At 56.9% G+C, this 25,729-nt stretch overlaps 2 non-coding genes across 2 annotated transcripts; one reads left to right on the forward strand and one right to left on the reverse strand.

Annotated features, from left to right (window-relative positions):
• Positions 1-1,473: 1,473 nt before the first annotated feature.
• On the reverse strand, positions 1,474-1,555 carry TRNAS-AGA. The gene has a single exon. It is a non-coding gene; the product is annotated as a tRNA-Ser (tRNA).
• A 16,103-nt stretch (positions 1,556-17,658) lies between these two features.
• LOC120376383 lies at positions 17,659-17,852 on the forward strand. Its single transcript, XR_005587265.1, has one exon. It is a non-coding gene; the product is annotated as a U2 spliceosomal RNA (small nuclear RNA).
• Positions 17,853-25,729: the final 7,877 nt, after the last annotated feature.

Genomic DNA, 25,729 nt, shown 5'->3' on the forward strand with positions numbered 1-25,729 from the left:
CCTTTATCAGCCTAGGGGTCTTGGAGAATCATAGCAAACAGGTGCTCCAGTGGCACAATTGGTTAGCGCACAGTACTTATAGGGCAGTGCTGAGGGGAGCTATGCTGAGGTTGTGAGTTCAAGTCTCACCTAAAGCACTGGTTTTCATTAGCCAAATGGCATCACCCCCTTTTTTGGCCCTGTGGAATGTAGAATTCCAGCCCTGAGGAGGGGAGGAGTTAAAAATGCCCCTTCACTTATTACCTCCTCTCCAGAGCACAGGTCAGAATCTACCATCCTTTCTCCCCACCAGCCCCTGTGCCAGGATCCCTCAAGCAGTGCCTGGAGTCCTGCCCATGGCGTCTGTACTATTGACAAAGACTAAGTGACAGGGACAAAATGCTCAAATCCCACCTGCTGTGGGGAGCCAGGTTTGCTCTTCAAATTCTGTCGTTGGTACATTTCCAGGCCTGGGAATGTCCCACAACAGCATTTAATGGGAAGCTGCCTGCAGAACAGTTACACTGCACAGAGCTCCTGTGGAGGAGGGGTGGGAATTAGTAACATTTTGAGGATCGTTTGGGAAATGAGCCTTTGCTGACAAGGTTTGTCTCTGTTCATATTTCACCTTCAGGTGTTATTTTGAGGGATCTTTAGTATATTTTTGTGAGGTTAATAACTATCTCCTCAACTTTATTTACTCAACTTACAAATTGGTGTCACCTGATTTTTGCATCTCCCTGTGACAATACAACTGACACGTGTGGCTTTCTACAGGGGGTCATGATGTTAAAGTTGGGGAATTCAGTCTCTGTACTTCTGGGGGTTGCTTTACAGCTGCCTCACGGCCAGGCTCACCGGGCTGTTAGCTGCACCCACGGTCCTTGCCAGGGCCCCTGCTGAACACTGGGCAGCTGCACTGCCGTGCTGGGGTGACTCTGCAGGGGGAGAAGCTGCTGAGGAGCAATGTAGAGCAGGTGCAGGAAGGAGACGGGGTCACTATTCACATTCTGAACTGCACAATTTTCCAAATTTGGGAATAGATGAATAGATTCATAGGGTTAAGGTCAGAAGGGACCATTATGATCATCTAGTCTGACCTCCTGCACAATGCAGGTCACAGAATCTCACCCACCCACTCCTGTAACAAACCCTGACCTACGTCTGAGTTACTGAAGTCCTCAAATCGTGGCTTAAAGACCTCAAGGTGCAGGGAATCCTCCAGCAAGTGACCAGCCCCATGCTGCAGAGGAAGGCGAATGTCCGAGAACAATTCTAGGGGAAGGTGAACGCAGAGCAATGACATTGGAGGTGCCCAGACCTCCACTCGGGGCAATGTGGAAATTAATAATGGGAAGATCATTTGTGAAATTATTCGTCACCAACAAGATTTGTCTCTGTTCCTATTTCACGCTGTGGTGTTAGAGGAATCAGGACAGATTTTTACTATATTGATTAAACACTATAATAACAGCAACAACAGCGCAGAGCTTGCGTAGTTGGCAGGATTCGAACCTGCGCAGGGAGACCCCAATGGATTTCTAGTCCATCGCCTTAACCACTCGGCCACAACTACTTGATGTATATTTCATTACATGATGATTCTGTTCTCACAGAATTGTCACTTTAAATTCTTTGCTCAGACCAGCTTCCCCAGCACACTCACGGCTGCATTAGTGTAAGAGTGTCCTTGGCTGAACAGCGAGAATTCCTGCCCATTTCCCTTCCAGTTGGAGCATGATTAGAGTGTGTTTGTGTGAACGACATTGCTGTAGATTGTTGTTCATTCCCCACTCTGACAATTCAGACAGTCCTTTTCCTAGTCAAATCTCCAGCACATCGTTCCAATAGCAGGGGGCAGGATTTCTCTGGGGCACTGAGGGCTGGTGCGTGAACTCAGCCTTGCATTCCACCCTTGATGTTTCATGGACTAACAACAGCAGCAGAAAGAAAGAGCTGAGCCAATATCTCCCTGGCAGGGATGCAGGTGCCACGTCCCCTCTGTCTGACCATCGCATTGCAGGAGAGAAGGATTCACTGGTCACTCCCTTGGCCCCACCTGCTGCCCCCAGGCGCTCCCCCCCAGGGGCCCTGTCAGTGCAGCGGAGCTGAGCAGCGTCTGCCTGCTCGCTCCAGTGGCTGCCGGCCCCTCCGCATGGCAGGGCAGGGTGGGTCTGTGCCGCCGCGCGCTACCCCCACCCTGAGCCCCTGCAGCCAATGGGACACTGCAGGGGTGATGCCTGGGGGCAGCAGCACATGGAGGCCCCCCAGCCTGCCCCACCTTGGAGCCCCAGGTAAGCGCCATACTCCTGACTCCCTCCCAGAGTCTGCACCTCAGTCCACACACGCCTGCCCCCAACTCCCGCCCCCAGCCTGTGCCCTCTCCCTCCACACACCCCTCCCGCCCGCCCCAATCTCCCCCAGAGCCTGCACCCCACCCCTCATGTTCCCCTACCCCTGCCCCAGCCCAGAGCCTGCACCCAGCACCCAAACTCCCAGAGCCATAACAAGGAATTTTTGTGCCCGAGGCAAGGGCCGGCTCCATGCTCTTTGGCGGCAGGTCCCTGAATCTCTGTTGGAGGGAAGGACCTGCCGCTGAATTGCCACCGCTGCTTCATTCATCCTTCAGTGGCAATTTCGCAGCGGGTCCCTGAGTCCCTCTCGGAGAGAAGGACCCACTGCCGAATTGCTGCCAAAGAAGCAGCAGCGGTAGAGCTGCCACCGAAGTGCCGCTGATCGGGGTAGAGCTGCGCCCCTCCACTTTGCACGCCCGAGGCAAGTGCCTCACTCGCCTCGCCCTTGTTACAGCGCTGCAAACTCCATCCCAGAGCCTGCACCCCAGAACCCCTCCCCCACCCAAACTCCCTTCCAGAGACCAGCCTCTCACCCCTTCTGCACCCAAACTCCCGTCAGAGCCTGCACCCCTCCTGCACCCCAATCCCCAGCCCAGGGCCTGCACCCTAGACCTCCTCCCCCCACCCAAACTCCCTCCCAGAGCCTTAGGCAGGTGGAGGGTGGAGTTCTGGGGGGCAGGTTCTGGGCAGAATGAGTGACATTATTGGCCAACTGGAGGACTGGAGGACTGGCACCGGCCTTAAGGTAAATTGTGGTTGAGACTCTGCTTTAAGGGATTGGAGCAATGCTGGAGAGACTGACGGGCAGGGAGCTGGAGAGCTGGTGACACAGAGTGGGGGTGGGGAGTTTGTAAACTGTGGTGTTTGTATAGAGATAAAGTTTACTAATCCCCAGGTTAAAAACTGTTCCTGCTCTAGGCTATACAGGACACTCTCTGTTGTGAGGGTAGGTCAGTGGGTGAATGTTTCCCTGCAGGATAATGGGTTCCTAGCTCCAATCCAAGTGATTCCCTTTAAAAACTTTTTCAAATGAAAATCAATTTCCAGACCCATCTCCAGTATGTTCAGGAGTTCGCTGAAGGGGGGCAGGGTGTTTGAAATGAATTTAAACACTCAGCATTTTCCTGTGCAAATGAATAAAGACCTAGCAGAGCTGTCCAGCAGCTGAAATCAGTTCCAGTCCTCGGCGTCTCTAAGAGGGACACTTGGTAGCTGAGGCATGTGGGACACCTCTGTGGTGAGGACAGGTGAAAAAATGCTGGATTCAATGAAAGCTGAGCCCATAGGAGGGGAAGGTGAACGGTGGCACCACACAGGGTCATAACACTCAGACACGGGGCTTCGCTGTCACTGCCCCTGTGTTTTCCATCATTTCTATCCTAAGGAACACACCCTCCCCCTCCCCCGCACATTGTCACACACAACCTTCTCCCCTTGAGCTCCATCCCACCCCACCACTACCCCTACCCCTACCCCTACCCCTCTCCCCCCCACACGCCATGGGACACAGCCTCTCGGTGACTCTCCCAGATGGGGGCTTGTCTCTGCATCTCCCCAGCAGGGGAGCAGAGAGCCGAAAGGGCCATAGGAGACCAATGGAGCTAGGCGGGGATAGAAAAGACTTCCCCTTCTCTCCCCTCCCCTCCCAAGAGTCCCGTTAATCTCACCTCACCCATGAGACATTCCAGCACCGGGTGGGCTCAAAGCACCAACCTTCCCCTCAGCAATGGAAGGGGGAACCAGCTCTAGCACATGGAAGGAGGCTCCCACCTCTGCTGCTGCCATCCTGCAGCCTTTAATATGGATTTGTTTTAGCTAATGCAACCCCCCCCACTCCGCTAATCCATCCATGAAACATGGAGACAAGCTCCTGAAAACAGTGCCCAGTGGTGCAATGGGTTAGTGCCCAGTACTTACAGAGTGGTGCTGAGTAGAGTCATGCTGAGGTTGTGAGTTCAAACCTCACCTCCAGCACTACTTTCCTTTAAGCAAATGGCTTCTGCCAATCATTTTGCCCTGCAGAAAATACAGTCGCAGCTCAGAAGACACCGAGGTCCCCTTGCTTTACAGAGAGCAGGGCAGATTCCACAGATCTACCAGGCTCTGCTCTTCACCAGCCGCCTGTGTCAGGAGGGGTCGAGCAGAGCCCAGAGCACTGCCCCCGACTCCCCCTCAGTCTTTGCTCCCCAAACCACCTGTGTGCTCACCCTCTTCGCTGTGAGACTCAAACCCTGCCTGGCTTTCTGTATGTCGGTGTGGTTTTTGTCTGTCTCATTGATGTGCGTGTGGGTCCTGTGTGATTTTGGTGGATGCCTTGCATAGTTTTGTGTGCGTGTGTGTATGGTTTTTGCATGAATATTGTTTTTTGCTTAGTATTCTTTTGGTATGTGGGTTTTGTGTTTCCTGTTGTGGGCTTTTGCTGTATTTTTGGTGTGGATTTGTTCTTTCTATATTTTGTGTGGTTTTCCTTTTTGTTTATATGGTTCTGTGTGCTGTGCGGGTTTGGTTTTTGTTTATGTCTGTGTGGGCCTGTGCAGTGTGTGATTTTCTCCTTCTCTCTGTGTGTGTTTGTCTCTCTGTTTGTATCTTCATGTGTAAATTCACTGGAACTTTTCAAACTCTCCACAGCTTTGCCAATTTTCACCAGGAATTTTTCTCCATTAACAAATTCTCACTTGTTCCCTACCAGTTGGTGACCATTGCCCCAGGGGCCTGTCAGTCTCAGGGTCCTGATTTCCCATTGGCCCTTCCCCCTTCTATGGGGACTGGGAACGAGCCAACCAAAAACCCCACTAAGTTTTAGTAAAGGGCCAACAGTCCCTTACACAAGCCAGCCCTGTGAGAGTCATCAATGGCTGCAGAAAACCACACAAGCTGGTCCCATGGTGTAATGAGCAGCACTCAGGACTCTGAGTCTTGCAATCTGAGTTCAAATCTCAGTGTGACCTTTGGTTTGTGGTGAAGCCCTGGAGCTCACACTGCTCCACTTCCCTGTCTCCTGTTGGACAAGAATAAGTCTTTCCCTTCCTGCTGGGTGACTCAAGTGCTGTGGGGGGTCAGGGCTCTATAGCTGAGGGTTGGGATTCTCATGGCTTCACCTGGTGCCCACAAGTCTGGCACTTGCTGCTCTGCTTTTCCTCTTGCCCACCTGGCTCTTGAAGGAAGCAGGGTCAGGGCTCGGCAGGCTGGAGCCCAGCACTTCTCCTCCTCTGGGCACCTGGAGCAGAGGCAGCTGGTGCTGACAGCTCCAAGGGAAGGCTTAAAAGCCACAGAGCAACCGAGGGCAGGGCAAGAGGTGGGGAGAACCATGCCTATGAGTGGCCAGCAGACAGCCACAGAGACACCTGGCCAGGCTGCTCCCTGCAATGCCAAACCCCCACTGAAGGCCACCCTCAGGGCGGCTGCTGATGCTCTGTGGCCAATATCAGAAGACGGTAGGAAAGCAGGGCCAGCCCTCTGCTGGGGCCTCTCACCGCTCCCACTCATGGTGCTCACTTTGGCAGTGGAGCCACCCATTTTTTTTGGCAAGTCAGGAAGGGCAAAGGCGAGACTGGAAGCACCTGGGGCTCATGCCCCAGCCTTTGTGACGCCCAACCCCCAACTCCTTCCCAAGCTCTAGCTGAAGCCAGAGCATTGGCCTGAGCGGCCAAGAAGAGGTTCCGGCCCTGAAGGGAGCAGGACTTGCAGCACAAAGTGAGCACAACCACGAGAGGAATCAAATCCTGAATCATCCGATCCACAAGGAGATGCCTTATCCTTTAGGCCACATGATGAGGGGGTCTAAGCTCTTCTTTGGAAAAGCCGGACACTGTGTTTCTCAGGTCATCTGCTGAGGGGGCCGAGATGCTCTGGGCACAAGAAGTTAAGTTCCCAGCGACAAGTGAGACTTAATTGTATGGGGCCAGGTGCAGGGCTTTGGCAGGGAGGCTCGGGCATGGGGGATTGAGGTGCAGCGGATGGACTGGCTGTCTAGGCACAGAGATTTAGTCTCCCTGAGGAGGAGGAGGAATCCTGCTGCCAGGCAGTGGCTGTGCAGAAAAAGAGGAGGGGTTCCTGGGAGTTTTTTTGCCTCTCTTTTGCCTGCCTGCTCACTCTTGCCTGCACACGGGGATAATCACTCTTGTGGTGAATGGTGAAAATGTTTCCTAACAAGCCCAGGTTGCTCAGTTGGTAGAGCATCAGGCTCTTAATCTGAGGGTACAGGGTTCAAGCCCCTGTCTGGGTGCTCAGCTTTTAAGTTGCCTTGTGTGCCAGGAGCCAAACTCTGTTCACAGCCACACAGGGATTCCCAGAAGCTGTGGCCATTTCCTGGAAAGTTTCCTTTCCTTAGCAATCAGGAGAGAGGCCACATCTGCAGGTGTAGAAAGCGCAGTCTCTGGCTGCCAGGAAGTGCTGTGGGGCCAGGTGCTGAGAAAGCCCAGAGGGGGAGCAGCAGAGATGAGGGGAAGAGAGACAGAGAAGCAGTGAGGACAGAGCGCAAGTGTAAAGGGGGCATCTGGTCTGGCTATTGTGGGGAACTTCCCTGGTTTATAGAGGACCCTGGTGGAATTGGCCAGCGGGAGGATCTGAGTCCCCACCCCCTTACCCAGAGGCTGCCTGACCTCGAGGACTGCTGGGATACAGAGATTCAGGCCTGTCTGCAAAGGCCTGTACTTTAAGAGTTTAGGTGTATTTTTATCACTTAGCTAGTTATAAAGATATAAAAGAAAGAATAAAAAATCACTGTCTGTCTGTGTAATGGCCTTCTCTTACTGTGACAGTCTGAGGCCTGGTTCTTCGGCTAAGCAGCAAAGGCAGCCATAAGCTGGGAAGTGTATGGTCACATCCTCACATTCCCAAGTAGTCACATTGAAATAAGGTGTGATTGGGCTGTTAGGAATACAATCCTGTCCTGATATTCCATCACCTCCAGAGAAAGGGAATCTTAGTTTGGTAGCATCCTGTCTGGCAAGAACTCACTTATCAATAGACACAGCTGGAAAACCCTTATGTCTGTATAGATGTAGTTGTGAAATCCTCCCTTCTGTATTGTTTTGTATGTTTATTTGCATGGTCTCTGTCTGGTTCTGTGATTGTTTCTGTCTGCTGTATAATTAATTTTGTTGGGTGTAACCAGTGAAGGAGGTGGAATATAACCATGTTACAGTATATTAGGACTGGTTAGTCTAGAGAAGGAGTGAGGGTGCCAGGCGGCGCGGCGGTCGGGGCCACGTGGTGAGTGTCCCGCCGAAGCACTGGCCACCCCTCTTCTCTCTCCCCCCGCTCCCTCCCCTTCCCCACTAGACCGGCGCGCACTCTGCAGCACAGGGAGTCCACTGGCTCCGGCCGCCCTGTAGGGTTTTTTTTATGTTTTTCCCCTGCTTTGCCGGCCGCGCCGTTGTTTTTCCCCCCACCCCCCTGCTTTGCTGCTCCAGCTGTGCCGTGTCCCTCCCCCTCAGCTTTGCTGCTCCAGCCCCACCGTTTTTGTGTTGTCCCCCGCCACTTTGCCACTCCAGCCACATCGTGTCCCCCCCCGCTTTGCCACTCCAGCCACGTCGTGTCCCCCGCTCTGCCGCTTCAGCCGTGCCGTATCCCCCCACACACCCCCGCTTTGCCACTCCACCCGGGCCGTTTTTCCCCCCCTGTTTTGTTGCTCCGGTGGCCCCACCCCATTTTTTTTTGCTTGGGGTGGCAAAAAAGCCAGAGCCGGCCCTGCCCACACCTGACTCCCTGCCGTCTTTACAGGGGCCTGACAAGCTTTACTTGTGTTTGGATTCTGCAAAGCAGAAGAGCAGGTGAGGTTTTCCTTGCAAGTTGTGTGTGAGTCAATCTTTGGCCAGGTCTGCACTACAAAGTTGTTTCAGCAGAATTATATTGCTCAGGTGTGTGAAAAACACACAACGCTCCCTCGGTCGGCAGCTTGTGGCTGGTGTACACACTGCAATGCCACGTCTGGCGACAAAACTGCCCTGTTTTGCTGACAAACTAAAACGACTTCGATGAGAGGCCTAGAGCTTTTTGCAGCAAACTTAAAGTGACAGAGTAGACGCTGCTGTTCATTATATCACCATAACTGGCCTCCTCCAGTATCCCACAATGCCCACAGTGAACTCACCTGCCCTGCATTCCTGCTACAGAGCCATGAGCCCCTCCCTTTTCATCGCTCTGGGAAGTTCTGACAGCTGAGACTGCTGCTCTGCTCCGGCAGCCAGGAGCAAATCACTGCCGTGGATGCTGCTCTCTCCCACCCTGCGAACACAGAGCAGGGTGGCGGGAACTTCCTTACATTGGGGGGGCACCGGCATCCAAACTGTGATGCCTTCATGACACCCCTTCCCTCCAGGAGGCTCTTACCTTCTAAACAGGGATGTCTGTTTTCTAGTAAAATCACTGAAAGAGAAGGAGAAAACTCGAAAGAGGTTCCTCCTGGTGCTTATGTCCGTGAACCCGAATACTCTCTCAGTCCTCAAAGAGAGACCTGGCCCCTCGCCCCTGTCCTGCCTGGCTGATGTCAGCATCTCTCTGTGAGGTCACCTCCTCCCCACCACCTTTGACCAATAGTCTGAGGTCCTGCAAAAGGCCTTTGTGATGTCACTGCCTGTCACGGACTCACAGATCGTGCCCACTCTTGGCCCCGTGCGGTCCGTGGGGGGTGCCCCTTTCAGTGCGACAGCCCTTCGTGGGGGTCCACTCTCTCTCGGGGTCAGGCCCCTCCACCTCCTGGAGCCGCACCTCTCTGAGCCTTAGCACGTCTGCCTCTCGCCGTGGCCCCCTCAGGGAGTCCACGCGCTCGGGACCTCCTGGGCCTCCTCACCCCCTAAGGGGTTGCTGCCCCCTGTTCTCTAGACCGGAGTGACTCTCAGCCAGCATAAAACAGGAGGGTTTATTGAGAGTTGAACACAGCGCAAGAAACTCTCAGGGCCTCAGGCCTGGCCTCCCTCAGCCCAGCACATCCCAGTCCCCGTGCAGCCAGGTGGGCTCTGCCTGCTTCCCCTCGCCAGCCCAGAGGCCCCCTGCTCCCCAGCTGGGCCTCCGATATCCCTGGCCCCAGGCCCCGCCTCTGTCCATTGTCTTTTCTCCAGGTAAACAGGGTTGCCTGGGCCTCCTCCCCTCTCTGCCCCCCTCTGGCTGGAACAGGTTGGTCACGGGGTCCTCTCCCCGCAGCCCATTGTCCTCTCACTGGCCAGAACTGGCTGTGACTCCTGAGCTGGGTCTCCGGGTCACCAGGTCACCAGTCGCTGGGGTCTCCATCCTCCAGGCCATCAGCCGGGGTCCCAAGTCCCTCTCCGGTCCTCTGTAACAACAAACTCCCTCTCCCCTCACCTCGTTAAACCAGTAACACCTGGGGACACTGAGTCCCGCTCCCTGTGCATGCGAACCACTGGAAAACACAGAAAACCCCAAGAAAATCCCCCACTTCGTCACAGAGCCCAGCACCTCTCCTCCTCTGGGCACCTAGAGCAGAGGCGGCTGGTGCTGATGGCTCCAAGGGAAGGCTTAAAAGCCACAGAGCAACTGAGGTCAGGGCCAGAGGAGGGCAGGACCATGCCTATGTGTGGCCTTCAGACAGGCACAAAAACACTCAGCCAGGCTGCTCCCTGCCATGCCAAACACTCGCTGAAGGCCACCCACAGAGGAGCATGCGGAGTGGCTGCTGATGCTCAGTGGCCATTATCAAAGACGGTAGGAAAGCAGGGCCAGCCCCCCTGGTGGCGCCTCTGACCGTTCCCACTCCAGGTGCTCACTTTGGCAGTGGGGCAGGAGATTTTACCCCAAGAGGCTTTTCCCCAGCTGTTGAGAAGCAGAGAAACACCCAGGCTCCCCAGGTGCTATGTAGCAAGTACCCTCCAGCACAGGGACAGGCGCACACTTGGAAGAGGGAAACTGCTCCACACGCTAGCCCGGGCAGCCGCCCATTTTCTTTGGCAAGTCAGGAACGGCAAAGGCGAGACTGGAAGCACCTGGGGCTCATGCCCCAGCCTTTGTGACACCCAACCCCCAACTCCTTCCTGGGGCTCTAGCTGAAGCCAGAGCATTGGCCTGAGCGGCCAAGAAGAGGTTCCAGCCCTGAAGGGAGCAGGACTTTCAGCCCAAAGGTAAAACTGAACAAGCACAACCACGAAGGGACTCGAACCCTCAATCGCCTGATCCGAAGTCAGACACCTTATCCGTTAGGCCACGTGGTCATACAGAAAAAGGCCCTCCAGGCACTTCTTTGGGAAAGGCCGACACTGACGCATCTGACGAAGTGGGGATTCACCCACAAAAGCTCATGCTCCAATACGTCTGTTAGTCTGTGAGGTGCCACACGACTCTTTGCTGCTTTTGCAGACACTGTGTTTCTCAGGTCAGCTACTGAGGGGGGCCGAGACTCTTTGGGCACAAGAAGTCGAGTTCCCAGTGAGATGTGAGACTTAATTCTCTGGAGCCAGGTGCAGGACTTTGGCAGGGAGGCTCAGGCATGGGGGATTGGGGTGCAGCGGACGGACCGGCTGTCTAGGTGCAGAGATTTAGTCTCACTGAGGAGGAGGAGGAGGAATCCTGCTGACAGGCAGTGGCCAGGGCCGGTGCAACCACTAGGCGAACTAGTCAGCCGCCCAGGGTGCCAAGTGCTTGGGGGCACCAAAAAACGCATTTAGGGGAGGCCGGGGAGTGGAGGTGAGCTGGGGCAGGGGGCTGGGAGGTGCGGGGGGCGGGCTGCCCGCAGCAAGTAACAGGGGGGGGCGTGTGCAGGGGCACCGCTCCCTGTCCCAGCTCACCTCTGCTCCGTCTTCTCCCCTGAGCAGGCCGCCCCCGCTCTGATTCTCCTCCCCTCCCAGGCTTGCCGCACTAAACAGCTCATTGGCACCGCAAGCCTGGGAGGCGGGAGAAGTGGAGCGGCGCCGGCGTGCTCAGGGGAGAAGGCGGAGCGGAGGTGAGCTGGGGTGGGGAGCTGCTGCAGGGGGGGCTGCCCGGCTCTTCCCCATGGCCCCCGCCCCTGCACTCACTGCATGGTAAGTGGAGTGACCCAGCCCCAGCCTGGTCCATTCCCCTGGCTCCCAGCCACACCGCCAGCAAGTGCTGTGGGGCGGTTCCCCCTCCCCCAATTTGGGAGCCAGGGGAGCAGAGCAGGCTGGGGCCCCAGGCCTCCATGGGGGGAAGCAGAGGGGGGCTGGTCCCAGGCCTCCGTGGGGTGTTGGGGGCTGGCTAATTCCTGCGGGAAGTGGAGTGACCCGGCCCCAGCCTGCTCTGCTCCCCTGGCTCCCAGGCTTGTGTTGGTGTTGGCTGGATTTGTGCGGGTGTTTGTGTATATTAGCAATTGTGTGTGTGTGTGGCTGGATTCATGCATGTGTTCGTGTATGTTTGCAATTGTGTGTGTGTATGTGTGTGCGAATGCTCAGCTGCCCTCTGCCGGCATGACAACCGTTTCTCCGTATGTCACAGCCCCCATACCGTCAACCCCGATGGTGATTTACCCATCTTACAATGGCTGGCTGGCCTGACCCTTCTCCCCTCTGTGAAGTGTGGCAGAGGCTGCAGCTCACCCCCTGTGGGGCAGGAGGGCCCAGGTGCGGGGGGCTGGGCTCCAATGCACCTGGAGAGCAGCTCAGATGAGGTGGGGCAGGGCATGTGGTGTCTGTTCTGCATTGCCTGGTGCTGGGCCATTGCACAATCCCCAGCCATGATGCACAGCGCACCCCGAGAGGGAGTGGGGAGCCAAGCAGATGATCCAGCATGAGGGGATCATTCTCATTGGTAGCCGTCCAGTGGCAGTGAGTTCCACAGGCCTTGGCACATGTGAGTGCGGCTGGGGGTGTGATTGTTTCTCTCTTTGGGGGTTCGCTAGCATGTCCCTCTGGGTGTGTTGTGTGTGAGTGTTCTTGGGATTGTGTGAGTCCCTGTGTGTGTGAGCGAGAGCGAGAGCGAGAGCGAGACTTGCTGCAGAATACAAAATCCTGCAAAGCCATTGCCTACTGGTTAGCCCACTGATACAAACAGTGTCACTGACGCGCGCACACACACACACACACACACACACACACACACACAGAGCGGGGCTCAGCCCCACCAGCAGGGGGCAGCAGGGACACACACGTCTCTCCTGGGCCAGCTTGGACAATTTCCCATCACGACCCGGCACAGTGCTGGTGCCCCCACACGGTGGTGGGCAGCGACCGGGCGTGGGGGGGGGCAGATGTGCTGGATTCAGAAGGAAGCACTTTGGGAAAATCAGTCACGGCCCTTAGCAGAGCTGGGACACAGACCCAGTGACCCCTACACCACCCTGGGAGAGGAGTGGGGTCTAGTGGTCAGAGCAGGGTGGGGGCTGGGCACCAGGACCCCTGGGTTCTATCCCTGGCTCAGAAGTGGAGAGGGGGTCTAAAGCAGTGGGACTGGGATCCAGGACTCCTGGGTTCCATAGGGGAAACTGTTTTTTCCTGGGCTCCCCTCCCTAGAGAGCCCAGCCCAGCCCCCTAGAGGAGACTGAGCACAAGTGGGGGGAGTTGTTCTCCCACTTTGGACTTATGATTCAAACTCCTCCCCCAAGGACTGTGACATCATGAAATCTGCCCCCCTCCCCCCAACACAGAGAAAACTGGTGGGATTCTGGCCACACACAGAGAATCTCTCCGCCCGGCTCCTTCGGTTCCTCTCGCTGCTCCCCGTCCTGCCTCCAGACACTGCTCATCTGCATAGCCCCGCCCATGGACACGTGACCCATTCTGTCCTGCTGGTTTCAAGTGAGTGAGTTGCCCTGAGGGAGTGAGCAGGTCACAGCAGGTCACAGCCCCAGCCAGGGCCAGCTCCAGGCACCAGCTCAGCAAGCAGGTGCTTGGGGCAGCCAAGGGGAAGGGGCGGCATGTCGGGGCCTTGGCAGCGGGCCCCTCGGTCCCTCTTGGAGGAAAGGACCTGCCATCGAATTGCTGCCGAAGAAGAAGGTGGCGCGGTGGAACTGCCACCGATTGTGATCACAGATTTTTTTTTTCCTGCCGCTTGGGGCAGCAAAAATCCTGGAGCCGGCCCTGGCCCCAGCACATCACAGCCTGGGGCAGGGAGATATTGAGGGAGGGGACGGGGAGATGGGGAGAGACCCAGCCCCATAGACCCCTAGAGGCAGCGGGATATGGGGGGGGCAGGAGAGGGGATGGCAGAGGAGAGACCCATCTCCATAGACCCCCAGAGGCAGGAAATGAGGGGAGAAGGGGGGAGGGAGGGATCCAGCCCTATAGGCCTGTAGGGGCAGGGAGATATTGGGGGCAGGAGGGGAGAAGGGGGGTTGGCAGAGACTCAGCCCGGGGTGCAGGGGAAATGGGCTGGTTTGGAGGGAACTGGGGAGGAGAAGAGACACAGGGCAGGACACATGTTGGGACAGGGAAACAGACTCACTCCGAATACATGTGGAGCAGGGCAGGGCGGAGGCAGATCATGCTGGTCCCAGGGTAATTTTGGGGTGTTCTGATTCCCCACTCAGCCGGGGGGGGCTCCCCTCTGGGCTGAGGAGCCCTGGGGTGGGGCGGGTGCAGGGGCTGTGTGTGTGTGTCAGGCTGGGGGAGCTGCCTGGGCAGAGGGGCTGGAACTGGGGGGGCTGCAGCAGCCCCTGGCTTGACGTGGTTTCCATCACACCCAGGGGTTACAGTTGGTTCGGTGGCTCAGCCCGCCCCCCCCCACTATACAGATTGTTCTGGCACCACTGGCCTAGGGTCACCGTCTAGTGCTCAGGGCCTGCCTGGCTCTCCTAGAGCAGGGCGAGCGCCCAGCTCTCCTGGGGCAGGGCTGGCGAGAGCTCTGGACAGATACTAACAGCGCCGGGGAGCCTGGACGAATATTAGTTGGCCAGAGGAGCCTGGAGCAGTTTATCAGAGAGCAGAAATGAATCCCGAACACAGCACTGGAGCTGCAGTGCTCAGCGCGTGGGCCTGGGTCTCCTGCACAGTCTCCCCTCGTGGCATAACAAGTTCCCTGCAGAGAAGCAGAGGTGCGGGACTGAGGGCTGCGGCGGGTCCTGCAGCACCCCCATGTCTCACTGTGCAAAGCTCCAGGTGCTGTGGGAACAAAGCCGGCATTATTGTGTGATTCCAGAGAACCCCGGAGCTGTGCTGCCCCTGTGCAGTGTGAGCGGGAATTGCACTTTTTCACACTGCTTGTGAACACCAGGGCCCGTGCAACCATTTAGGCAAACTAGGCGGCCACCTAGGGCGCCTAGTGGTTGGAGGCGTCTAAAAGCCCCCTCAGGCGAGGAGGTGGAGCGGAGGTGAGCTGGGTGCGGGGGTGCGCGGGGAGGGCTGTCCGCAGTAACGGGGCAATGGGGGCGCACAGGGAAACAGCTCCCCACCCCAGCTCACCTCCGCTCTGCCTCCTCCGCCGAGCACACAGCCCAGCTCTAATTCTCCTCCAGTCGGTGCCGCAAGCCTGGGCGGGGAGGAGAATTAGAGCGATGCCGGGGTGCTCAGTGGAGGGGGTGGAGCCGAGGTGAGCTGGGGCGGGCTCCCCAGGCAGGCTTAGCTTCCGCAGGCAGGGGCGGCAGGTTATATCTGTGTGCGGTGCCCGGGCTCCAGGAATATTCAGGGCTGGGGGCCCTGCTCCAGCAATATTTGGAGCTGGGTCTCTCCCCGGCCCTGAGCCTCCCCAATGCCCCAAACCCTCATCCCCAGCCAGAGCCCTCATCCCCCTGCACCCTAATCCTCAGCCCCAGCCCTGAGCCCCCCTGCACAGCATGAACCCCTCATCCCCCTGCACCCTAATCCTCAGCCCAGCCAGAGCCGTCATCCCCCTGCACCCTAATCCTCTGCCCCAGCCCTGAGCCCCCTGCAGCATGAACCCCTCATCCCCCCGCACCCTAATCCTCAACCCCAGCCAGAGCCCTCAGCCCCTGCACCCTAATCCTCTGCCCCAGCCCTGAGCCCCCCCCAGCATGAACCCTCATCCCCGCACCCTAATCCTCAGACCCAGCCCTGAGTCCTCCTGCATCATGAATCCCTCATCGTCAGCCCCACAGCCCTCACCCCTGCACCCTAATCCTCTGCCCCAGCCCTGAGCCCTGCCCCCACAGGATGAACCCCGCATCCCCAGCCCGAGCCCTCATCCCCCCGCACCCAAATCCGCTGCCCCAGCCCTGCGTCCCCGCCTGCATCATGAATCCCTCATCCTCAGCCCCACAGCCCTCACCCCAGTATTCCCGCCGATCCCCCACCGCCCTCCCCCCCAGGTGCACCCCCTCCCCCTGCCCACATACCGCTTCCCAACCCCAAACTCAGTCCCAAAGCCTGCACCCTTAACCCCCTCCTGCACACCCACCCCCTGCCCCAGCCCAGAGCCTGCACCCAGCACCCAAACTCCATCCCAAAGCCTGCACCCCTCCTGCACCCTAATCCCCAGCCCAGGATCTGCATCCCAGACCTCCCCCTCCCGAGCCCCCTCCCAGAGCATTAGGCAGGTGGGAGCAGAGTTGGGGGGGGCAGAGTTGGGGGGCGGGTTCTGGGCACCACCAAAATTTCTACAAACTTGCCACCCATGTCCGCAGGAGGTCTCCCCAGGCAGGGTAAGCTGCCGTGGCAGGGGGTGGGGTGGGGAGGAAGTTTCCCCAGGCAGGGGTAGCTGCCACGGGGGGAGTAGTTGCTGCAGGGGGGCTCCCCGGGTGGGGGGCTGAGTTAGCTGCGGGGGGTGGGGGAACAGACAGATGCGGTTAGCTGGGTGGGAGGGTGCAAGGTGGAAGTTTCACCTAGGGCCCAAAACTTCCTTGCACCCGACCTAGGGCTTTGTGCACCCCTGACAGGCTGATTAGACACCTGCAGCCAATCAAGGCAGAGCTACTCAGGGCACTTGGATTTAAAAAGGAGTCACTTCAGTTTGTGGTGTGTGTGTGAGGGGCTGGGAGTAAGAGGCGCAAGGAGCGGAGAGGGAGAGGGAGAGGGAGAGGGAGAGCTGTGCTGTGCTGTGCTGCTGGAGGACTGAGGAGTACAAGCGTTATCAGACACCAGGAGGAAGGTCCTGTGGTGAGGATAAAGAAGGTGTTTGGAGAAGGCCATGGGGAAGTAGCCCAGGGAGGTGTAGCTGTCATGCAGCTGTACCAGGAGGCACTATAGACAGCTGCAATCCACAGGGCCCTGGGCTGGAACCCCGGAGTAGAGGGCAGGCCCGGGTTCCCCCAAACCTCCCAACTCCTGATCAGACACAGGAGGAGTTGACCCAGACTGTGGGTTCCACCAGAGGGGAAGATCACTGAGGTGAGCAAATCTGCTAATAAGCGCAGGACCCACCAAGGTAGAGGAGGAACTTTGTCGCAGCCTCTAATTGCAGCATTTTTAAACGATCTGCATGCTGCTTGCAGGCTCCTAACACTTGCCACAGCAGCTCCTTTTAACTTCCATTCAACCACCTGTACTTATGCCGATAGGTTGACTTTAGGTCTTTAACTTTGATTGGTAGCTGAGAAGATGGTAAATTGGACAGAAACCTCTTCATTTCCTTGTTATTTGCTGACTTCTTTATTCATCGCTTTTTCCTTATTTCCCTGCAGACTGACTAGATCTGGGTGCTAGCAGGGGGACCTGACGGGCTCCTTATTTTCTGATTTCTTTTGGAAGCATTGAACTTGCCAGGGCACAGTCAGAACCTGGATGCTCATGTAAATGTAACACTTCAGGCTCAGCTTTAGTTCTGTTTCTCAGCTCTTTTGGAAAATCGATCTTTAGTCTGTCATGTAGCATCCTTGCATTAGGAGATGGCTATTTAATAAGACCATAAACCTTGGCAATCAAATGGAACCTGAAGTCCACAGAAGAGCCTGAAAGGCCCTTGGGGAGTGGAGTGCAAGTTGAGGAAGACTTCCCTGCACAGCTGCTCTCTTAATACTCGTTTTCCTGGATTGAGAGCAAAAGTCGGGAATCAGCTCAGGGTAGGGTTATACCATGTGTGTGCAGTGGTTAGACAAGGAACTGGACTGGTATGGAGCAAAACTCTTATGTGTGCCTGATGACTGTACGTTTGAGAAGGAGCAGAAAAGAGCAGTGGGGCTGCGGGATAGCGCTTGCATAGGCTTTCTGTGGCCTGTTTTGCTGTAAGAGTTAAAACAGTGAGAGATTGTTAGTCACAGGTCAGTGGGTGGGTTTATGCAAATTAGGCATGTACAGGGAAACCAGCAAGAGGAAGGAGAGTGAAAGACTTCTCTGTCTTTGAACAGAATTGTGTGTTAAGGGCTCTTGCTTTGAATTCTTCCAGTGGAGTCATTTCGGGGAAGTGATCATCACTTCGAGTTACCTAGTTATCAAGTGTCGTGAATGGTGTTTGGTGCGTGTCTGGGAGCTCCTCGTGCTGAAGTAGAAAGCAGTGGGGGAACAGCGGCTGCCTACTATCCGAGACTCATAGCATCGCTTCTTGGCTCCTTAGAGCTCAGATCAAGTGTAGTGTGTGTTCTTAACAGTTTAATATCTGATAGGTCCTTTTATTTAAGGACTGTATGTTAAATTGATTTTTGAAACAACGGGATGGAATAGGAGCTTGCTCTGTCCACCCCATGCATTGACCTGGTATTGCAGTGTCTCCAAGACCAGTGCCTCTCCTTCTGGGGAGAATTGTCGGGTTAGAAAAGCAGAAAAAGTTTTACTCTAAAGATGCTGATTTGAAAAGATTTTTTTTAAAGGAGTTGAAAAATCAGGCCTTTTTAGCATTTTGGTTTTTTCATAACAACATATTGTTAAAATTTCTTAGGAGTGTTTTCTGAGTCTACAGATGTGAGTTTCTTTGTTTTGCTGGAGGATTGTTTTGAAAGCTGGGATTCTTTTGTTTGCTGTGAGTCTTTTCAACAACATGAGGGATGAATGCTTTCCGGACTGAGGGTCTGTTTGAGAGATGGTTGGTTGGGGGGGGAACACAGATTGGTAATATTTGAGGTCACATGTATATCAATAACTGGATGAGTTACACAGACTTCTCCCCACCCAGCCTACGTTCCATGTATCTTGACTGAGCCTGCCACCCACCATCCCAGAGCAGAAGCCTGAAGCCTGAGCCCCACCACACGTGGGAAGGGGGGAACTCCCGCTGGTTGCCGGCTCCTGCAGTGTTTATGACTCCGGAAGGGGGTAGGGACCAGCCCCTGCAGGCAGCCCAGGGGAAGAGCCGCTGCTTTGCTGCCCCCGAATCCCCCTCAATTACAGCCCAGGAGGCTGTGGCCACAATAAAAGCCCCTGGTGGCCACATTTGAGAAATGCTGGAGCCTCACAGTAAACAAATCCCAGCAGGTTTGTCACTCCCTGTCCCCCACCCTGGGGATTTCCTGCCCTCTCCCACCCAGACCAACCTTCCTGGAAGTTCCCACCCCCTGTGTATTTACTGCCCTTTCTCCCCGCCAAGGGAACCCGCCAGCAACTCCCTGATAATCCCTCCCTCAACTGGCTCCACCGCAGCCATTTCCCTTCCCCGGCCCCTGGGAGGACCGAATGAGCTGGAGCAAAACATGGATGTTGCGCTGCAGCCTGTTAGGGCAAAAAGGGCAACTGGGAACATGTCAGAACAGGAAATAATTTCCCAGCACAATTCCCCCCCCAGGCTCTTTCCCTGCACACAGATATTCCAGCTTGTCCTGCATGGGACAGAAACATTCAAATCTAGGGCTGTCAATTAATCGCAGATAACTTACGCAATTAACTTTAAAAAAATCATGATTAATCTCAGTTTTAATCACACCATTAATAGAATACCAATTGAAATGTATTATATTTTGTTTTTGTACATTTTCAATATATTGATTTCAATTAAAACACAGAATATGAAGTGTACAGTGCTCACTATATATAGTTTTACTACAAATATTTACACTGTAAAATATAAAGTACTGTAGTGCAATCTCTTTATCATTAAAGTGCAACTTGCATATGTAGATTTTGTTGTTGTTGTTGCAGAAGTGCACGCAAAAAGAAAACAATGTAAAACTGTAGAGTCCAGTCAGTCCTACTTCTTGTTCAGCCAATCGCTAAGACAAACAAGTTTGTTTACATTTACTGGAGATAATGCTGCCCGTGTCTTATATACGTCACCTAAAAGTGAGAACAGGCTCTCTCATGGCACTTTTGTAGCCAGCGTTGCAAGGTATTAACGTGTCAGATATGCTAACATCCATATGCCTTCATACTTCAACCACCATTCCAGAGGACATGCTTCCATGCTGATAACACTTGTTAAAAAAATAATGCATTAATTTGTGACTGAAGACCTTGATGAAGAACTGTATGTCTCCTGCTCCATGGTTTTATCCACATTCTGCCATATATTTTGTTTTATAGCAGTGGTGGGTGATGACCCAGCACATGTTCACTTTAAGAACACTTTCACTGCAAATTTGACAAAACACACAGAAGGTATAATGTGAGATTTCTAGAGATAGATACAGTGCTCAACCCAAGGTTTAAGAATCTGAAGCGCCTTCTAAAATCTAAGAGGGACGAGGTGTGAAACATGTTGTCAGAAGTCCTCAAAGAGCAACACTCTCATGCAGACACTGCAGAACCTCAACCACTAGACAGGAAAATCAATCTTCGGTGGGTGGCATCTGACTCAGATGAGGAATATGAATGTACTTTGGCTCGTTATCGAGCAGTACCTGTCATTAGCATGGAAGCATGTCCCTGGCCTCTGATTGCTAGAAGCTGGGAGGGGAGAACAGGGGCTGGAGCTCTCCATGGCCGCCTGGTCTGGTCACTCCCTCTGAAGCCCATAGCCAGGGCCAGCCTTAGGGGTGGGTGACACCAGGGAATTGCCCAGGGGTACCATGGTCAAGGGCGGTGCTGTACGGTGGCAGAGAGGCGTGTGCTGCCGGTGTAAAGTCAGAAACTGCTCCCGGCTGGCAGGGAAGTGCTGCTTGGGGTGGTGCCCAGATTTCTCCCTGCTCCCTCCCGGCATAGGAACATGGGGGGAGGGAGGGGAAGAGAAGGGGGAGAGAGCGGTGATGAGCGGATACTGCTCCCCCCAATGTTCCTCCGTGCCCCCCTAGGGGGCTGTGAGGGGGGAGCAAGGAGCGACATCGGGGCTCCCTGCATCCAGGTCACCTTCCCCACCTGGGCTGCATAAGGGGAGGACAGAGGGAGCAAAAAGCCTTTGAGCTCAGCACACACAAGCCAGGAAAAGATTAACACCCACACCCAGCCCAGCCAGACTGGGAGCTTCCCCCACTTCCCGGCCACAGGCCCACGGGGCTCATGGATGGAGGAGTTTGGAGGGCTGTGGGGGCCCCTGAAGGACTAGCTCAGCGTGTGAATGAGGGACTGGGATGTATGTGGGGGCCAGACTGTGGGTTGGGGTGTCCAGGGGGACCCCAGGGAAGGGACTAGGGGGATTAGGGGTAGAGGAGGGTGGGGTTACCAAGGGGCATTGTGGGAATGTGAGATTTAGAGAGCCCAGAGTGGATGGGTGGGGGCGGGTTGGAGGACCCCACAGTGGCTGAAAAGGGGAACCTGGCAGGTTGGGGGGCAGCAGAGATTGGAGATGAGGAACCCCCCACCCTGGGGATGGACTGGGGCAGTGGGGAGGGGAAAGTGGGGCCCAGCCGTGGGGAAATGGGCTGGAGGCAATTAGGGGCGGGGCGCTGAGGGGGAGGAGGAGGAAGGGGCAGGGTGGCGGGGCGAAGGGAAAGGCCGGGCAGAGCAGACAGGGTGGGAGGACGCTGGGGGCTGGTGGGAGGGTCACAGCGGGGGGGGAGGGGTGAAGCCCTTTCACTCCGCGCTGCTTCTGCCCGGGATTCGAATCCCAACGGCCGCAGCGCGCGCCCGGGGGGGGGGGCAGCGAAGCCTCTCGGCGAGGGAACCGGGGCCTCCCCCCACGCGCCGAGTCTCTGTCCCGCGCTGTCTCCGCCAATCAGGGAGCGGGGAGGGGCGCGGCGAAGTGACGAGCTACGGCCCCTCCTCCCATAGAGGCCGCGTGTGAGAGAGAGAGAGAGAGAGAACTACGCTTCCCAGAGTGCACCGGGAGGGGGCGCGTTGCCCGAGCAACCGTCCGTCACTTCCGCTCTGAGACGAGCCAGGAACTACAACTCCCAGCCTGCCCCAGGGCGCCTCCGTCCTCTCCAGCCCAGGTGAGGGCGGGTCCCTGGGTCAGCCCGACACCTCCCGCCCCCGCAGCGCAACTCCTCATCCCCGCCCCCCAGAGAGCCCCAGCCCCGCCCCGCCCCCCCCGTGCAGGGTATGATGCAGGAACGTGCTGCGCCGCTTCGCCCCTTTCACCCCCCTGCACAAAGCGGGTCGGGGCCGGGTCTGGCTCTGTGCGAGGGCTGGATCCACGTGGTCCCGGCGCCCCTACGTGTCACCCCCCGACTCCCGCTGCCCGCAGCCCTCCCCCTCCCGGGTGAGCCCGGCTCCAAACCCCGCAGACAGACCCGCCCGGCCTTCCCGAGCCCCGCTGTGCCCGCCCCAAAGCCCCGCCCCACCCCCAAAGCCCCACCCCGCTGTGCCCCGCCCCAAAGCCCTGTCCCGCCCCTTTCCCCAAAGCCCCGCCCCCACTGTGCCCACCCCAAAGCCCCGCCCGGTCACTGCCCACCCCCGTGCGGGGGCACCAGCTCTGTGCCGGGTCGTGATGGGAAATTGTCCAAGCTGGCCCAGGAGAGATGTGTGTGTCCCTGCTGCCCCCTGCTGGTGGGGCTGAGCCCCGCTCTGTGTGTGTGTGTGTGTGACACTGTTTGTGTCAGTGTGTTGCTGGGATAACCAGTAGGAAATGGCTTTGCAGGATTTTGTATCCTGCAGCAAGTGACTGACTGACTGACATGCACACGCACACTGACGCACAAAGGGACTCACACAATCCCAAGAACACTCACACACAACACACCCAGAGGGACATGCTAGCTCAACCCCCAAAGAGAGCAACAATCACATCTCCAGCCGCACTCACAATCACCCCCCCACACCATAATATTCACAATTGTGCTCAGAGACACAACTGCACACAGTTCACTCCCACTGCTCCAAATACAAGGACCTCCTGCCCCACACAGCATGTGCCAAGGCCTGTGGAACTCACTGCCACTGGACGGCTACCAATGAGAATGATCCCCTCATGCTGGATCATCTGCTTGGCCCCCTGTCCCCTCTCGGGGCGCGCTGTGCGGCGTGGCTGGGGATTGTGCAATGGCCCAGCACCAGACAATGCAGAACGGACACCACACACCTTGCCCTGCCTCACCTGAGCTGCTCTCCAGGTGCATTGGAGCCCAGCACCCCGCACCTTGGCCCTCCTGCCCCACAGGAGGTGAGCTGCAGCCCCTGCCACACTCCGCAGAGGGGAGAAGGGTCAGGCCAGCCAGCCCTTGTAAGATGGGGAAATCACCATCGAGGTCGACGGTATGGGGGCTGTGACATACAGAGAAACAGTTGTCGCGCCGGCAGAAGGCAGCAGAGCATTCGCACACACATACACACACACACACACACAATTGCAAACATACACGAACACATGCATGAATCCAGCCACACACAAACAATTGCTAATATACACAAACACCTGCACAAATCCAGCCAACACCAACACAAGCCTGGGAGCCAGGGGAGCAGAGCAGGCTGGGGCTGGGTCACTCCACTTCCCACAGGAAGTAGCCAGCCCCCCATCCCCCACGGAGGCCTGGGACCAGCCCCCCTCTGCTTCCCCCCACGCAGGCCTGGGGCCCCAGCCTGCTCTGCTCCCCTGGCTCCCAAACTTGGGGGGGGGGAACCGCCCCACAGCACTCGCCAGCGGCGTGGCTGGGAGCCAGGGGAATGGACCAGGCTGGGGCTGGGTCACTCCACTTACCAGGCAGTGAGTGCAGGGGCGGGGGCCATGAGGAAGAGCCGGGCAGCCCCCCCTGCAGCAGCTCCCCACCCCAGCTCACCTCCACTTCACCTTCTCCCCTGAGCACACCGGCGCCGCTCCACTTCTCCCGCCTCCCAGACTTGTGGTGCCAATCAGCTGTTTAGTGCCGCAAGCCTGGGAGGGGAGGAGAATCAGAGCGGGGGCGGCGTGCTCAGGGGAGAAGACAGAGCAGAGGTGACCTGGGACAGGGAGCGGTTCCCCTGCACACCCCCACCCCCGTTACTTGCTGTGGGCAGCCTTCCCCCCGCACCTCCCCCAGCCCCCGGCCCCAGCTCACCTCCACTCCCCCGCCTCCCCTGAGTGTGCTTTTTGGTGCCCCCAACCACTTGGCACCCTGGGCGGCCGACTAGTTGGCCTAGTGGTTGCACCAGCCCTGGCCACTGCCTGTCAGCAGGATTCCCCCTCCTCCTCCTCAGGGAGACTAAATCTCCGCACCTAGACAGCCGGTCCATCCGCTGCACCCCAGTCCCCCATGCCTGAGCCTCCCTGCCAAAGCCCTGCACCTGGCTCCAGAGAATTAAGTCTCACATCTCACTGGGAACTCGACTTCTTGTGCCCAGAGAGTCTCGGCCCCCCTCAGTAGCTGACCTGAGAAACACAGTGTCTGCAAAAGCAGCAAAGAGTCGTGTGGCACCTTATAGACTAACAGATGTATTGGAGCATGAGCTTTCGTGGGTGAATCCCCACTTCGTCGGATGCGTCAGTGTCGGCCTTTTCCAAAGAAGTGCCTGGAGGGCCTTTTTCTGTGTGACCACGTGGCCTAATGGATAAGGCGTCTGACTTCGGATCAGGCGATCGAGGGGTCGAGTCCCTTCGTGGTTGTGCTTGTGCAGTTTTACCTTTGCGCTGAACGTCCTGCTCCCTTCAGGGCCGGAACCTCTTCTTGGCGGCTCAGGGCAATGCTCTGGCTTCAGCTAGAGCCCCAGGAAGGAGTTGGGGGTTGGGTGTCACAAAGGCTGGGGCATGAGCCCCAGGTGCTTCCAGTCTCGCCTTTGCCCTTCCTGACTTGCCAAAGAAAATGGGCGGCTGCCCGGGCTAGTGTGTGGAGCAGTTTCCCTCTTCCAAGTGTGCTCCTGTCCCTGTGCTTGACGGGGTGTCTACATAGCACCTTGGGAGCCTGGGTGTTTCTCTGCTTCTCGCCAGCTGGGGAAAAGCCTCTTGGGGTAAAATCTCCTGCCCCATTGCAAAAGTGAGCACAGAGAGTGGGAACGGTCAGAGGCTGCACCAGGGGGGCTGGCCCTGCTTTCCTACCATCTTCTGATGTTGGCCACTGAGCATCAGCAGCCGCCCTGCATGCTGGTCTGTGGGTGGCCTTCAGTGGGGGTTTGGCATGGCAGGGAGCAGCCTGGCTGGGTGTTTTTTGTGCCTGTCTGAAGGCCACACATAGGCATGGTCCTGCCCTCCTCTGGCCCTGACCTCAGTTGCTCTGTGGCTTTTAAGCCGTCCCTTGGAGTCATCAGTACCAGCCGCCTCTGCTCTAGGTGCCCAGAGGAGGAGAGGTGCTGGGCTCTGTGATGAAGTGGGGGATTTTCTTAGGGTTTTCTGTGTTTTCCAGTGGTTTGCATGCACAGGGAGCGGGACTCAGTGTCCCCGGGTGTTACTGGTTTAACAAGGTGAGGGGAGAGGGAGTTTGTTGTTACAGAGGACCGGAGAGGGACTTGGGACCCCGGCTGATGGCCTGGAGGATGGAGACCCCAGCGACTGGTGACCTGGTGACCCGGAGACCCAGCTCAGGAGTCACAGCCAGTTCTGGCCAGTGAGAGAACAATGGGCTGCGGGGAGAGGACCCCGTGACCAACCTATTCCAGCCAGAGGAGGGCAGAGAGGGGAGGAGGCCCAGGCAACCCTGTTTACCTGGAGAAAAGACAATGGACAGAGGTGGGGCTTGGGGCTGGGGATATCGGAGGCCTAGCTGGGGAGCAGGGGGGCTCGGGGCTGGCGAGGGGAAGCAGGCAGAGCCCACCTGGCTGCAGGGGGACTGGGATGTGCTGGGCTGAGGGAGGCCAGGCCTGAGGCCCTGAGAGTTTCCTGTGCTGTGTTCAACTCTCAATAAACCCTCCTGTTTTATGCTGGCTGAGAGTCACTCCGGTCTAGCGAACAGGGTTGCATCAACCCCTTTGGGGGTGAGGAGGACCAGGAGGTCCAGAGCGCGTGGACTCCCTGAGGGGGCCCACGGCGAGAGACAGACGTGCTAAGGCTCAGAGAGGTGTGGCTCCAGGAGGTGGAGGGGCCTGACCCCGAGAGAGAGTGGACCCCCGAGAAGGGCTGTCGCACTGAAAGGGGCACCCCCCATGGACCGCACGAGGCCAAGAGTGGGCAGGATCTGTGAGTCCATGACAGGCAGTGACATCACAAAGGCCTTTTGCAGGACCTCAGACTATTGGTCAAAGGTGGTGGGGAGGTGGTGACCTCACAGAGAGATGCTGACATCAGCCAGGCAGGACAGGGGCGAGGGGCCAGGAAAACCTCAGAGACCCCTGTGGCTTTGCTTCAGCAAGTCTCCTTCTCCAGGTCTCTCTTTGAGGACTGAGAGAGTATTCGGGTTCACGGACGTGAGCGCCAGGAGGAACCTCTTTCGAGTTTTCTCCTTCCCTTTTAGTGATTTC

This window comes from Mauremys reevesii, linkage group 12 (assembly GCF_016161935.1).
Source record: "Mauremys reevesii isolate NIE-2019 linkage group 12, ASM1616193v1, whole genome shotgun sequence".
Taxonomy (NCBI): domain Eukaryota; kingdom Metazoa; phylum Chordata; order Testudines; family Geoemydidae; genus Mauremys; species Mauremys reevesii.